The 15,993-nt window shown below is 44.0% G+C and overlaps 1 long non-coding RNA gene and 1 pseudogene across 1 annotated transcript; both read left to right on the top strand.

Annotated features, from left to right (window-relative positions):
• The window catches only part of LOC110565924 (retinal guanylyl cyclase 2-like), a 60,373-nt pseudogene extending 53,816 nt beyond the window's left edge, over positions 1–6,557 (top strand).
• A 1,765-nt stretch (positions 6,558–8,322) lies between these two features.
• On the top strand, positions 8,323–10,915 carry LOC132656645 (uncharacterized). The gene is made up of 3 exons (XR_009594363.1): positions 8,323–8,412; positions 10,146–10,200; positions 10,576–10,915. It is a non-coding gene; the product is annotated as an uncharacterized LOC132656645 (long non-coding RNA).
• Positions 10,916–15,993: the final 5,078 nt, after the last annotated feature.

Below are 15,993 nucleotides of genomic sequence, written 5' to 3'. Positions count from 1 at the left end.
TCCCAAGAGCAGGCACAAGAGTCAGAGACCCACTTGTTCTCACACTCAGGAGTTCTGTAAGAATACTAAGTTAACAGCTGTAATGCGCAGGGGACCTGCAGTAGATGCAGGTAGTAATGCGCAGGGGACCTGCAGTAGATGCAGGTAGCAATGCGCAGGGGACCTGCAGTAGGTGCAGGTAGGCCTGTGCTTGCTGTTTCAGTCTACGTGAACTCATACGCACTGTCCTTACCTGATTCAGTGGGCCTTGTTCTCCTGGAGTCCCCCATCCCCTCTGACTCTTGCAATCTTTCTACCTCCTCTTCTGTGGGGTTCCCTGAGCTCTTAGAGGAGGGACTTGATGTAGGCCTCCAGTTCAGACTCTCTCTCCACTTAATGTCTAGCTGTGGGTCTCTGCCTGTGTTCCCATCTGCTGCCAGAGGAAGCATCTCTGATGATGGCTGGATAAGGCACTGACCTATGAGCATAGCAAAATATTGTTAGGATTGTTAGGAAACTTTTTTTTTTTTTTTTAGATCAGTGTGTTTGGTTTTACCCTAGGACTCTGGGCTATCTAGTCTTTGACTCTTGGTTTCTTGGTTACCCAAGCAGTGTTGGGAGTGGGTTCCTTCTAGCAGAGCAGGCCTTAGTTCAAATTAGACATTGGTTGGCTATTCCCACAAGTTCTGGGGCACCATTGCCTTAGTATATTATCCAGGCAGGACAGACTGTGGACCTGGGTTGGTGTCTAAGTTTTTCTTTTGATAGCCTGTAGAGTACCTTTCCACACCAAAGACACTAGCATGTAGGGCAGAAGGCGCCATGTAGACAGCAACTGGACTTCTCCATGATCAATGAGTTGTGGGAATGTTGTCCTCAGCCATGAGGTCCTGCTGTCAGTTTGTAGAGCGCAACCTTTTGTCTTAGCAACAACTTCGGTTGCCTGGGGTTTTCCCTGGGACCTCTCGGCCGACAACTCTGCTGCTGATAATTTATAAGTGGGATCTAATAATGTTTATTGCCAGTCCTGTGATTATTACGGCGGTGTTATCTAACTGGCTAGTATAATCAATAAAGGACACAGACTCCTGATAGATTTTTATAACTGCCTTTAACACCTTGGGCTGGGCAGATGATTCCACCTATGCTATCTCATATCTCCTATCCCTCCTCCCATGCCATCTGCTTTAACCATTCCTGCCTGGGCTACCTTCCTTCCACAATCCCAAGATACTTGTTTGTGTTCTTCATCTGGGTCCGTTCCCTTTCTATGCCATTCTCAGAGTCCTTCCTCTTAGCCCACGTGGCTCCTTTTCCATGATAACCTGTCATGGTTTCCTCCTTCCTTCTTCCTCCTCTCTTTCTTTCCCAAGATTCTCCTTGTCCTCCAAGCCCTCAAACCTTAACTATGCCTACCCCATTCACCCTGCCCAGGTATGTCAGCTTTTTATTGGTCAAACAAGAATAAGTTTTTAGATGAGATTACAAACATCATTCAAGGTATACGAGTGTCTCCTCATTTGGTCTTGGGGGCCAATAATCAGCATCAGAATGTATAGCACCAGACCAACCCTCAACATAACTCAATTGAATGTAACCTAGTCCCACCACTGGAAGCCTTACCTGGCTACAAAAGATGGTCAGTTGAGGTTCTGTATCCCCCATTACTAAGCATCCTCATTACCATCACCTTCATAGATTCCAGGAAGTTTCCATTGTCTAGGTTTCCACCCCACTCCACAATGCCCCCCAATACCATTTCTCTCACCCTGTCTTTCCCCACACACATGATCCCTGGTTCCTATCCCCACCCAACCCCAGTCTGCCTATAAAACCTATTTTATTTCCCCTTCTGAAAGAGATCCCTGCATCCATCCCTAGACCCTTTCTTTTTATCTAACCTCTCTGAGTCTGTGGACCGTGGCTTGGTTATCATTTATTTAATGGCTAATCTCCACTTACAAGTGAGTACATACCATATTTCTCTTTCTGTGTCTGAGTTACCTTACTCAGGATGATTTTCTTCTAGTTCCATCTATCAGGCATGATAATTGTTAAGAGGTATATTCAGGACTGCAAAAAATGTAGCACGTTAGGGATTCATTTTATTTTCTTTGGTAACCATGTGTCTCTGTGTGAGTTTGTACCTCTGAGTGAAGATCAGAGCTATCTTCTTAGTTTCAAATGTAACATTAATCTTAATCTCTATTTTGGGGGCTAGGGTTGTCAACAGCAGAAATGTGGCATTTGTCAATGCAAAGGAGGCATTTCAGAGTTCTCAGTCAGCTGGGAACTCCCTCTCCTCTCTTCTGCCTTGCCTGGCAGAAATGGATACACATTGTCTCTGACTACAGTGCCACTGCCACTACCCTGAGCAGCTACCGCTTCTCACTGACCTCAACACTGGCATCTCCCACAGGCCTGGTGATGGCTGATACTGAGGATCAACCTGACAGGATCTAGAATCTCCCAGGAGCCAAGCCTTGGATCCTGTCTGCGAGGTAGTTTACAGTTTGGGTTAACTGAGGTGAGGTGCCCTATCTTGGATGTGGATGGCTTTGTTCATGAGCTGGGATCCAAGGCGGGATAAAAAGAGGACAGTGAGCCAAACACCAGCTTGCTTCTCTCTCTCTCCTTCACAATCGCATGCTGGGACCAGATGCCTCAGAGGCCATCTTTCCTCATGTCTCCGTGGTGATGGACTTCACCCTCAAACTGAGCAAAAACCAACCCTTTCTTCCATAAATCGCCGCGGTCAGATATTTTGTCCTAGCAGTGAGAAACATAATTAACACAGACAACGTGGCTCACATTCGAACTGTTGATGGAGGTATTGCCTCACCCTGGCCCAGGGGTTCTAACCAGCTGTTGGTTTTTACTTGAAACTGGAGGGTGTTCCCTGGGCTCCAGCCAGTGAAGTCCATCTGCCCGGACCAGGGTTTTTGTTGGTGGTGGGTTTTTTTTTTTTTCTTTTTTTTCCATCCCCAGTAGTGTTGACAGAGAAACAAAACAAAACCAGCCACATTCTCTTAGTCAGGTTTTTGTTTGTTGTTGTTGGGTTCCCTGCTCCCACACTCCGAAACAGGGTTCCTCTTTGGGTGTTCCTGGCCGTGCTGGCGCTCGCTCTGTAAACCAGGCTGGCCTTGGGTTCAGAGACCCTGCTTCCTGGTGCTGAGCTTAAGGGCCCTGGTCCAGCTTTCTTTGTCCGTCTTCTCTACCAGCATATGACAGCGAGAGGAGCTTTGTGGAGAGGCCTCTCATAGGAAACAGGGCACAGTTCTGTGCTCTCAAAACCCTTCGCTTTGTTCAGAGGATCAGCCTAAAGCGGCCACCATATTGCTCCCACCATTTCCCCTCTCTCTGCTCTTCCTATCTTCCCCGTCAAAAATGTTCATCTTGTTCCACGTAGGAAATACGCCATCAGGTCCACAGTCACTCCTTTCAAAGCCATTGTTTAAGGTATTATTGTCTTTGCCAGAAGTTTCAAAAGTCTATTTTGAAGCTAAAAGGTTGAGAAATTTTTTTTTTTTCCTTTTGTGCTCTGTTCCATTACTGCTCTTTCCTCTGAAGCCTTGGATGCCCCAGTTAGGACCACCCATGGTGGAAGAGAAAGAGAAACATCCTCAGCAGGGAAGCAGGAAGAGGGGAGGAGACTACTTAGCAAACACTCCAAAGACTTCCCCCATGGTAACAGAACTCCTTAAAAATCAAAGAAACGGGCTAGGAATATAGCTAAGTGGCAGAGTGCTTGCTTAGTCTCAGATTAAACTGCGCATGGTCCACACGGTTTTAATCCCAGCACTCAGGCGATATGTGCAGGACGATCAAGAGTTCAAGTTCATCCTCAGCTACATAGTGAGTTCAAGGTCAACCTGGACTCGAGACTCTGTCTCAGAAAAAAAAAATTAAAATAAAACAACAAAATCCGTTTCACTGGATCTGATGTCACTGTATTGTTAGATCTACCCTTTTCTATTTTTTAATTTAAAAACTAATTTTTATTTTATATGTATAAGTGTATTGCCTGTCTGTATATATGTGCGCCATGTGTGTACCTATGGCCCTTCAAAGTTAGAAGAGGGCATTGGATCCCCTGAAACTGTAGTTATACATGGTTGTATAACTACAGTTATACAGAGCTGCCATGTGGCTCCTTTGGAAGAGCAGCCAGTGATCTTAACGGCTGAGCTATCTTTCCAGGCCCCTTCCTCTTCCTTTTTTCCCCAATTATAATCCTCTCTTTCTACTGCTTAAAAACCAACATGGTCGTCTTTCAGAATCAGTCTTTCAGAATCAGTACATCTGTCTTTCATACCTGTCCATGGTGGCATAAAGGCTATTGTCTCCAAATGTAGTTTTAGTTCATCCACTGTAATGAGCATTTTTTTTTTTTTTTTTTTTTAGGCAGTGTCAGGTTTCTGCTTCTGAAACAAGTATCCACAGTGAACATCCTCCAGAGTAGGTATTTCCTTATCAAGGAGACTGTCCACAATACACTCTGCTAGGAACAGCCATGTTGCATCTCAGAATACACCAGTTTTGGTTTTGTTTCTTCTGGTCACACGATCCCTACAAATATATATCAATTTATATATACCTCGCAAGAAGTCAATAAAGACAGCTGTGTCCACCAATTTCCACCAAACATGAGCATTTATCAAGCTGGAGAATTCTTGTTTCTTGGGAGTTGTTTCATTAAAGACAGGATCTCCTTTTGTGTTTTTGGCTGGCCTGGAACCTGCTGTATAGACCTGGACTCAAACTCTTGGTGCTCCTCCTGCCTCTGCCTTCCCAAAGCTAAAATTAAAGGTGTGTGCCACCATGCTAGGCAGGACTTCTTGTATAAATTGCTTATTTGTTTCCTCAGACTACTTTTTCTATTGAACATTTGCATTACTTAATTTATAAAGGGTCTTTCTAATGCAAAGGAAAATAGATCTTTAGCTATTCCTCCTAATTTGCCATATATTAAACTTTGTCTTTTTATATAAAAACTTAAATATTCTATGGGATAAGTTTATGAAATATATTCCTTTCTGCCTTTAATGTTACACAATAAAGAACTACTCCATTCTAATATTAGGTTAATATCTATATCTTGTAAACATTTTGAGTTTCTGCTAGTCAGTTGGTTTTTTTGTTTTGTTTTGTTTTTGTTTTTGTTTTTGTTTTGAGTCAGGATCTCACTGTGCAGCCCTGGCTGGCCTTAAATCCACAGAGACCTGCCTACATCAACCTCCCGAATGCTAGTATTAAAGGCATATGCTCATATCAGTCCTGTGTCTTTCAGAGAGAAAGAAACAAGGAGGCAGCCCCCAGCAGATGAGTGCTCCGTGGGTTGTGTGTATGGCTTCAGACAGAGCAACAGACTTAGCTGCTGTGGATGGCCCCTGAACTGTTGAGAGCCCTGGGGGCATCAGGTTAGGTTCATTTGCAGGAGACGTCAATAGCTTTGCCATTATCTGATGGATAATGGCAAATGGTGGTCCGGGGTGCTCATTTCTGCATGATGGATCTGCCTGCCAAAGAAATCATCGACGGACTTAGAAAGCCTCCTCCTGTGTAAGGACCATTGGTTTCTCCTGAGTGTGCCCCTCCAGAGTGTTTCCAGCTGATGGTGCACTGCTGGGTTTAGGCTGCAGAACAACCACCAACATTCGATGAAATATTTAACCAGTTTAAAATGTTCAACAATGGGGAAAAGACTAATATTATTGATTCTGTGCTTCGGATGTTGGAGCAGTAGTCTAGCAATCTGGAAGAGCTGATCCAGGAATGAACTGAAGAACTGGAAATTGAAAGTGAGAAAACGGAAAAGCTCCTAACACAGATGCTACCACCATCAGTTGCCGAATCCCTCAGAAAGGGCTGCACTGTTGAACCTGAGGGATTTGACTTGGTCACCTTGTGCTTTGGTGACAGTGTGGGCTTCGCCACCATCTCAGCCATGAGTCAGCCCATTGAAGTGGTGGATCCTCTGCATGACCTGTGCACACTCTGATGCCATCGTTGGTAGTCATGACGTCTATAAGGCGGAGTCCATTGGAGATGCCTACATGGTGGCCTCAGGCCTCCCAAAGAGGAATGGCAGTAGGCCTGCTGCTGAGATTTCCAACATGTCCCTGGCTATCCTGAGCTCTGTGGGCACCTTTAAGATGTGACACATGCCAGAGATGCCAGTCTGAATTTGAACAGGCCTGCACTCAGGGCTGGTTGTTGCTTTAGTGGTGAGCGTCCCCGGGCCCAGATATTGCTTGTTTGGAGACACTGTGAACACAGCTTCTTGATTGGAATCCACAGGGCTGCCATACCAAATTCATGTCGGTCTCAGCACAGTAACAATTCTTCGAACTCTGAGTGAAGGCTATGAAGTAGAGCTTCGTGGAAGAACAGAGCTTAAAGGCAAAGGCATAGAGGAGAACTTCTGGCTTATTGGAAAGAAAGGGTTCACCTGACCTCTTTTTGTACCCCTACCAGAGGGCAAAGATGAACAAGTGGGCCATGGCTTGCAACCAGCAGAAGCTGCAGCATCCCAAAGAAGAAAAGCAGAAAGGCAGATTGTGGGAGTTAAACTGTAACATAGGAAGAGCCCCAGCATTTGAATCTACTCCTGACAAAGCAATGGAGAAGTTCATTCCAGACAGAGTGTTCTGCCTGAGCAAGATATTAGTGAATGATTATTTCTCCAAGGTTGTCAAATCTCCATGGTTAAGTCAAGCCCAATTCCAGTGTATGGGGTTTCCTGGGAAGGATCTTTGCCCACAGGCTTTGTCCATTACCAAGCTATCACCAAAACCAAACAAAAACAAAACAAAACCCCCAAAACAATTTGAGTGCAAGCTGAAATAAATGTGAACACCAAGGAAGATTGTGGAGCCCCCTCCAAGTTTAGTCATTGCAAAGCCGCAGGGTCAACTTGGATAAAGAAAAGGAGGTCTCTATTTTCACAATTAAAGTAGAAGCCACTTTGTTTTCCCTTTCCACTGTGACCTTAGTTGTCTGGAATATATAGAGAATGGAGGAGAGGGGAGAAAAAAGGCATATGCTACCACCCCAGGCACATTTTGGGTTCCCTGTTTTACATTTTAATTGCTAGAATTTGTTTGGGTGGAAGGTTGAGACATGTTATTTTTTCTGTATGTTTCAATGCCTGTTATTGAATACTGTCTCTCCCCTGCTATACTTTTCAGGTACTGCATTGCACCATAAGGTCTGTGAGAGCCAAAATTATGGTTTAAGTTTAAATTAATGTGCCGAAGAGATCCACAAAACAAAAATGCCTTTAACCTGTAAGCCCATTGCCCAAGGACAGATAATTCCTGAGATCCTGGAGGCTGTTGTTCAGATAAGGTAACAAGCTGTGCATCCTGATTGGTTGATCCAACTGCACAGGATATGTTTGACCACGTAGGCAGAAAGTATGTCAGGGCATATGCTTGACTCCGATTGGAGGAAGGCTGGAAACACATCGCCTGTGGGTTTGTCTTTAAAGGCACCTGGCCCACATAGCTTGTGGCCATTTTCTGGGAACCCCTTGCAAGGACCTGGCTGGAGTCCATCATTGTGGCTAGTATTTAATTAAAGCTTGCTTCGAATTTGGTTCAAAACTGTGGCGCTGATCTTATTCTTGCCTAGTGGGACTAAGAATATCCAGCATTATTGATTTAAGGATTACCCGGAGACTTCTCTTCCTTTTCTTTTACCTTTATTGTCATTTCTTGTATGATGTAGACAAGCACGTGCTGGTCCTTAGGTGGGTGTGATGGGATGAGGAGGAGCAGATATAACAGCTGTCTTTCCTTCTTCCCAAAGGTTGGGAGTTCCTTGGAGTGACAGAATGCATACTCCCCAGGAGGCTGGGCTCACCATAGTCCTCAAAACCAGCAGTACACCCCAAGGCCAACCTAAAGTCCTTTGGCAAATTATCCACACCCACAAAGTTGACACAAATCTAATAAATGCTGTATGAGGGGCCTGCGAGGTGGCTTAGGAAAGCCCGACAGTAGGAACTGACTTCCATATGTGCATACATGCGCCGTGCACGCACACACACACACACACACACACACACATACACACACACACACACACACGCAAACAGATAAATAACTTAAGTGCTACCTGAATACCTGAAGACGAGACGTGCTGCAGAAGACGTAGAGCTGAGGTGCCTGGGAGGTCACAAGGGTCACCTCCTAGTCAGGCAGTCAGATGAGGCCTCCACTAGGAGGTGACCTTTACCCAAAGGTTTGGCGACGGCAAGGACATGAGTCAGGAGGTTTTCTGAGCAAAACATTCCAGGCAAAGGAATCACCCTGTGAAGGTCTAAAGGCCATGTGCCGGGCACTCGTGAGAAGAGCTAAGAGGACGGCAGCTTGAGCGTCTGTGACTGGAGGGGGTCGAGGGTGGGGCGGGGGAAGACAAGCCAAAAAGGTAAGGAGCTGGGTGGGGACTGATCAGAGGCCTCAAAGGCCTGCTATCAAATTGTGGAGCCATCTCACCTCTTTTTTTTTTTTTTTTATTTACTTTCTATTCATGGTCCAAATGACTAAATACTACCAACAATCCAAAGAGCACTGGCATAAGAGCACTGGCTTGATGGCAGATGTCTATAACGACAACGAGAAGCAGAGGTAGAGAGAAAGAGGAAGAAGAGAGGAAGGGAGGGCAGAAAGAAGGAATACTTAGAAGAGAACTGAAGCATTGAAAATGTTACCAGGTTTCTCGGTTGATAGAACAAGCTCTGAAATACTAATCACTTAAAAGCAAAATCTTTTTACCAAGTTTTGTTTTGTTTTGTTTTTTTTAATTTCTGATTTCCCTTACGCTTATTTGTTGTGTGTGTTTATGCCCATAGGTGGAGGTGAAGGGGTGAGTTTTAGGAGCTGAGCCTCCCTTCCCACCTTGTGGGTCCTAGATCAAGTTAATGCTCTCTGGCTTGGCAGAATGCTTTTATGCACTGAGCCATCTCACCTGCCCCCTTTTTACAGAGTTGATAAAATTCCAAATTCTGAAATGAACTATTATAAGTTGTAAGTTCGTTAGTTAAGACCCCCCTCACATTCTTGACTATTTACATAGCTTTCAAGAAATTTACATGTATGAGACTTGAAAACAGAAGTAGAAACATATATATCTTCTTCGGACTTTCTTAAGCAAACATGTATTTTTACAATGAACGTATTGTAAAATACTTCAAGTGAGGCTAAAATGTTCAGTTTGAACTTTGCTCAACTGATGGAGGTGTTTATATCTTCAGAAAGTACTCGTATTTGTAATGTCTGAAGGTGTTTGCAGAGATAGTGTGATAGATAATACTGTCAGCTTGACAAGGTCTAGAATCACTAGGAGACAAGCCTTAATCACCTTAATTAAGTTGACAGAGGTGTGAATACCGCAGCTGCAGGTGGCACCGTTCCACAGGTTGGCCCTTGGACTGGATAGAAAACAGAAAGCAAGCTGAGCACGGAGCATTCATCTTTCTTTGCCTCTTCACCTCAGATGCATTGTAACCAGCTGTCTCAAGCTCCTGCCACCGTGACTTGCTCGTCACGATGGACTGTACCATCCGGCTGTAAGCCAAAATAAACCTTTCCTTCTTGAGCTACTTTTGTCAGGTGTTTTGTCACAGCCATGAGACTGGTACCTAAACAGATGGCAGTGTTTTGTTTTGTTTTGTTTTTTCTTCGAGACAAGGTTTCTCTGTATAGCCCTGGCTGTCCTGGACTCTCTTTGTAGACTAGATTGGCTTTAATCTCACAGAGATCCACCTACCTCTGCCTCCCTGAGTGCTGGGATCACAGGTATGTGCTACCATGCCTGGCTCAGTATTTTTTTTTTTTTTAATGTATGGATTTCAGCCTTTATTAGCATGGGTTTCTCTGTCACTTCCTGTGAATACCTTGGTTTTGTTTGATACAAACTGTAGATAATTGATATTCAAATATCTACACGGATAGCACGAATGCTACATGGCCTTCCTATAGATATTTGTAGGATCCTGTACCTATAAATAAGACAACAGTTTTGTATTTGGGTGATAGCCATGGTGGAACTATTACCTCACTTCCTAAAATGTCCAAAATGATGAGAGTTACAAACTCTGCAAAGGTTAGGTGACAGCTTAACTATTCGTGCCATGAGTTACCTTTCTTCTTTTGGTTTAGAAGCAGGCAGCAGCCACTGGACAAGATGCCTCCTTATGCTTATTCTTAAGAGAGAGTGAGTCTGAACATTTTCATTGCAACTTTTACTCTCCAAAGTCTAGAGAGACTGTATTTCTCATGCCTACTGTCTTACTTAGGCTTTCTCCTGCTTCAGTGAAAACACCATGACAAAAAAGCAATCTGGGGAGGAACAGGTTTATTTGGCTTACGCTTCGAGATCATAGTCCTTTACTGGAGAAAGTCAGGACAGGAGCTCGAACAGGGCAGGAGCCTGGAGGCAGGAGCTGATGCAGAAGCCCTGGAGGGGTGCTGTTTACTGGCCTGCTTCCCATGGCTTGATCAACCTGCTTTCTGATAGAACCCAGGATGGCACCACCTCCAACAGACTGGCCCTTCCCCATCAATCACTAATTGAAAAACTGCCTTACAGATGAATCTCATGGAGGCATTTCTTCAACTGAGGCTCCTTCCTCTCTGATGACGCTAGCTTGTGTCAAGTTGACACACAAATCCAGCCAGGACATCCATCTTAAAGGAAACATGGAAGAAATTTGACACTGCCCTCCACCCTTCTACACACATACCCACGATTTCACTGTGTAGCCCTGGCCATCCTGGAACTCACTCTGTAGACCAAGCTGGGCTCCAACTTAGAAATCTGCCTGCCTCTGCCTCCTGAGTCCTGGGGTTTTAAGGCGAGTCCATCACTGCCCAGCTTTGAAACTGTCCTACTTGTACATGTATGTTTCATCTAGTTGAAAAAAAAAAAAACAAAACTGGGGAATAACCGTTTGCAAATTAAAAACAAAATGATGACATAAACTGGGTATGGCTTTTTCTTCTTCACTTCTGCTTTAGCTTGTTAAAGCAGAAACAGTAGGTGATGAAAAATAGTACTTGCTGGCTTATAACCTCCATGTGAATCTTAGTAATTCCAACCAGAACTTAGAGGTAGGAGTCAGGTCTGTCTCAAGGATGCTGCAGCATTTGCTCACTCAATAGATTTAAATGCTGCATGAGTTCACTTCCCATTTTTGGGTTCCTCTTAATTAAAAATAAGAACAGAAATATGGTGTGAACCATCTGGAATAAAGTGCTTAAACACCATATTCTAAAAAATATTTTAATGAAAAAAAATCTAACACAAGTAAGAAATACGTACTGTGGCTCTCAAGCTGTAAGTGTCCCCACCCGTCCTTATGGTGATTTAATTTATTTGATATTTACTAAATGATAAGTTAGGTGGAAGTAGATGGGCCCGAGAGTGTGGCTGAAGAGATAAAGAAACACTTGTGACAAGGGAGGGGGGTTAAACAAAATTAACTTCAGGAAGAAGCAATTGTCCCAAAAGCTTGGAATAGTGCAAAGAAATTGGCTGAGTGAAATAGAACGGGTTTGAGGAGTTCAATGGTGATTTGATTAATGATGGCTTCCGTGATGTGTGATATTTTCGGCTTATAGAGAATTGCATGAACATAGTACTGCCCATGCAGTTCTTGTTGAAGTACCCAGGCTGAGCTCTCTGTTCCTACTTGGGCCCTCACTAGCACACAGGGCATATCAGCGAGATCCCAGCTGACATTTGGATTCTTTGGATAGAAGACAATGGGTGGCTTATATATCTCTCAGGCCTGAAGCCACTGACTCATAGGTGAGTTACTCAAATGGGGTGTAGGAGGCATCTTTCTTCCAGCTGAGTTGGGGCCCGGGGGGGGGTGTCTATCCGCACCTTATGAAGAGCTGTTGGATATGAAATTTTAAGGGTAGGAGTTAAGCTGAGAGATGAAAGCTTACTATAAGAATATGGGCCGCTGGCATACTAACAAGGAGTCAAACATAATGAGGGGCTCAGAGTGCAAGGAGACTCCAAGGTGCAGTCACAGTGTGGTAACCCCCGTATATGAAGAAGCCTCAGTCACATCAGACGGTTTGTAACTGAGGGTTTGAACCCCGCGTGTGAACCGAAACAAGGACGTTGATCAACTCTGGAAATAGCCGAGTGTGTCATTTACTATTCTAAGGCGATTTGTCACCATGTCACGAGTTTTGACAAGATTTCAACTTTAGGAGGACAAAGAGCATGGCCATCAGTAGTCTCAGCTTGGCAAGATGTGCAGCTGCTCGGGCTAAGGAGCTGGAGAGTGAGGGTGTCAGCACATTGGGTGGACTGTGCCTTCCTTGAGTATCTTCCAGGAACCTCAGAAACCCTGGGAGAGCCAAGCTCCTTTCTTGGGAAGAGACTGAGTTTCTGGTGATTTGGATGGAGCCTTCAAAATAACTAGTGAAGGACACAGGGAAAAGACAGAGGCACTGACCAGGCCTCACGTGTGCAGAGAGGGAGAGACTGTTTGGAGATTAAAGTAGAAGGGGTCTCACATGTTGCTTTCTATTTCTTATTGTGTCAGTTCCATACCTGGCATTTTCATTTGAGTTCAAAAACTGGTATACAAATCATACGTGACAGTCCCTTATTATTTCTTTATATTTTTAATATGCCCATTTTTATTACAAATTAAAAACCCTGAAGTACCCTTAAAAAGAAAATACTTGTAAGTATGAATTTCTATGAAGTTTGCTGCGTTACCACGCACAAGACATTAAGGAGACTGTTAAATGTCTGTGAAAGGTCAGGGTCAAAAGCTTTAAAATCTAACTACACAGTAGCCCCTCAAGAAGCTGCAGCCTGTAGACCACGGTGGAATACTCCAGTAATCCTTCACTGAGGAGGCAGAGGCAGGTGGGTCTGTGAGAGTCTAAGGCCAGCTTGATCTGCACAGGGAGACTCTGCTTCAAACAAACAAACAAACAAACAAACAAAACAAACAAAACCACCCAAAGCTTCAGAGTTTTACATTCATTCTTTCCACAACCTCCGCACTACTGTTCCCTGAGCCTTGTAGTGGATAGGGATCATACAGAGGTGTCCTCTGTACCTCAACGCTCACAGCCTATAATTCGCAGCATTTTGAACAATGTGGATTTTTTAAAAAAGTGTATTTTCTCTATAAAGAATCTTATAAACTAAACAAAAATCTGTACAATATTTATACAGAAGGCAGTGTTGAGCTGTACTTAAAATTTCACATTTGTAATGAAACAGCTGACTGGGCCTTCCCACACTCCCAGGCATCACGGAACAGCCATTTGTTCTTCCTCTTTCTCATCTTCCTCTTCCTCCTCCTCCTCATCTTCTCTTCGTTCTTCTTTGAGCCTGCTGCCCTACCAGGGCCCTTCTTTCTTGCATCACCTTTGCCCTGTGCGAGGCCCGCGAGGCCCGCAACATCCTGCCCTTCGTATTTCCCTCGGCTCAGCTGCTTCTGCTCATACAGAGGCTTATCTTCAGCTGTCAGCATAGACCACATCTCACCCAGTTTCCTTGCTGCGTTCCCAGCAGACAAGCCTGAGTGTCCACTCTTCATCTTTGGACCACATTCAGAGCAAAACAGGAAGAAGGCAGATGGTGGTCTTTTATGAGTACTGGGGTCTTGATCAGCTGTCACAGCATCATAGCAAGCCTTGTCACTTTGAGCTGTACGTTCAGGCTCCAAGTTTTCCTTTGCAGGCCTGGTATTCTTCAAGAACTCGGGGACCCAGAACGCAGGCATTTCTTTTCTGCTCTCCTGTCGAGTCTGCAGGGAGAGTCTCAGAGGCTCTTCTCCCTCCACTCACCAAGGTCTCCTTTGCCCAAGCTGACTCAAGGGGCTGTACCTGGGTAAGCTTTTTCCTGAGTCCAAACCAGACACTTCCTTCCTAAGACTCTGTTTTGAACTTGTTTCATTTTTCCATGTTATTTAAAATAGATGCTTCTTTACTTTAGCTTTGACTTGTTTTTTTTTTTTTTTTTTTCCTCGTGTGGTAACAGTTTTGGTAATAAAACCAAGAAACCAACCCGTGTCTCACCTTAGTAATAAAGTTGCTGCCTACTAATTAGATATGTACCTATCTTCTTCTGTTTCTTTTAAGTAAAATGTGGTGTTTCCAGGGCTGGGATGTAGCTCATTTGGAAGAGTTCTTTCCTAGCATACACAAAGCCCTCATTTCAATCCCCAGTACTTGGTAAAGTAGGTATGATGACTCATGCCTGTAATCCCAGAACTCCAGAAGTACACACAGAAGGTTTAGAAGTTCAAGGTCCTTCTCAGTGCACAGTGAGCTTGAGGTCATAGTGACCTATATGAACAGTGCATAAAAAAAAAAAGATAATGTTTTCTTTCTTTTCCAAATTCTTTTGGTAGATAGAAGGAAAGAAATGAGCATTTATTAAGGTCCTTGCTATGTAGCAAATTTGTATATTATGTGTTGGTTAATATTATAACAAATATTAAATTTTATTCATAAACAGTTTTAATATTGTTATCTTTGTGTGCTGTGGATTTCATGACAGTAATATCTACCTAAGGTGCTTACTTGCCTTTTCTGTGACAGTAAATTATCTAAATGTATGGTCTCACTTTAAAGCCTTAGACTTCGTAGTTTTCCTGCTCGTTTGTTGTCGGTTTGCTGTTATTGATGTTGTCTGTGGTGTTGAGGGTGGAGCCCAGGGCCTTGTTATGCTAGACAAGCAGGTGCTCTACCACTGAGCTTCCAGCCCCTTTGCTGAAGGTTTTTGGATCTGTAAATTGTACTGAAAAAGGTCTTTCGGCTTTTATATTTGCAGAAGACACACCTGTGCTACACACAGCCACAAGCAAAACGAATGACACTTAATGGAGAATCAGTTTAAAGGATCCATCCTTTCATCCTTTGCGTTTGCTTATATTCTCATCTGTGAGATTAAAATCCTTTTGCTCTTTAAAGCTTTGAATGACACCTCTCTTCTATCATCTACTTCCATTAACTATCACATGTCTCTGAAGCTGAAGAAAGTGACAAGCAGACATCCCCAATAGTCCTCCAGACATTCAAGGGAGAGCTCTTGTTCTTGGCTAAGGACAAATTGTTTCCAGCGATTTCTTTCCTGGGAAATTTCATTTTGCATTGTCGTTCACTTTTAAAGATGCTTGCTGATCTCTTTGTGGACCAGATGTGGAGGAAGCACTTCATACTGTTTGTTTCTCCTCCACCAGAGAATTCAGCGACGCTCAGGATGACCAGGTGCAATCTCCACTCCCAGCTTTGTTCTCACAGTGGGTTTGTAGGTCTCTAAGGAAATACTGCTGCGCTGAGAGCTATGAAGTTGCAGACATTTGCAAGTGGGTTAGGGACTGACTCCCACCATAGATCAGTTCTGTGGGCCTGGTCTTCTGTCTTAGGTGTTAGGAAAACACCAGCAGATATTGGTCACATCGGTAACTATTAATTCAGAGAGTGTACTGTTAGGAGAGCTCTCTTACCTGGCATTTGCTAAGGGGTTTTGGATGATGGCATTTGCTAATCTCAGTGAACTCTAGGGACATGAGCACATTGAATCACACTGCTTTTGTTATGAAATTAGCTTCTTGGCCAGAGCAATTCTGTGTTGGCTGGTTTTATGTCAGCTTGACACAACCTCAAGTCATCTGAGGGGGGAACCTCAATTGAAAAAAAAATGCCTCCATAAGATCAGGGTGTAGGTAAGACTACATGGCATTTTCTTAATTAGTGGTTGATGGGGGAGGGCCCAGCCTGGGCTAGTGGTCCTGAGTTCTGTAAGAAAGCAGGCTGAGCAAGTCCCGAGGAGCAAGCCAGGAAGCAGCACCCTTCTACGACCTCTGCAGGAGCTCCTGCCTCCAGGTTCTTTCCCTGTTTGAGTTTCTGCCCTGACTTCCTTAGATGATGAACAGTTATGTGGAGGCATAAGCCAAACAAACCCTTTCCTCCCCCAGGTTATTTTGGTCACGGTGTTTTATTGCAGCAATAGAAACCCTAA

This window comes from Meriones unguiculatus, chromosome 9, assembly GCF_030254825.1.
Source record: "Meriones unguiculatus strain TT.TT164.6M chromosome 9, Bangor_MerUng_6.1, whole genome shotgun sequence".
Classification (NCBI taxonomy): Eukaryota; Metazoa; Chordata; class Mammalia; order Rodentia; family Muridae; genus Meriones; species Meriones unguiculatus.
Note: the sequence above shows the minus strand (reverse complement) of the source record. Positions and strands in the feature narration are given on the sequence as shown.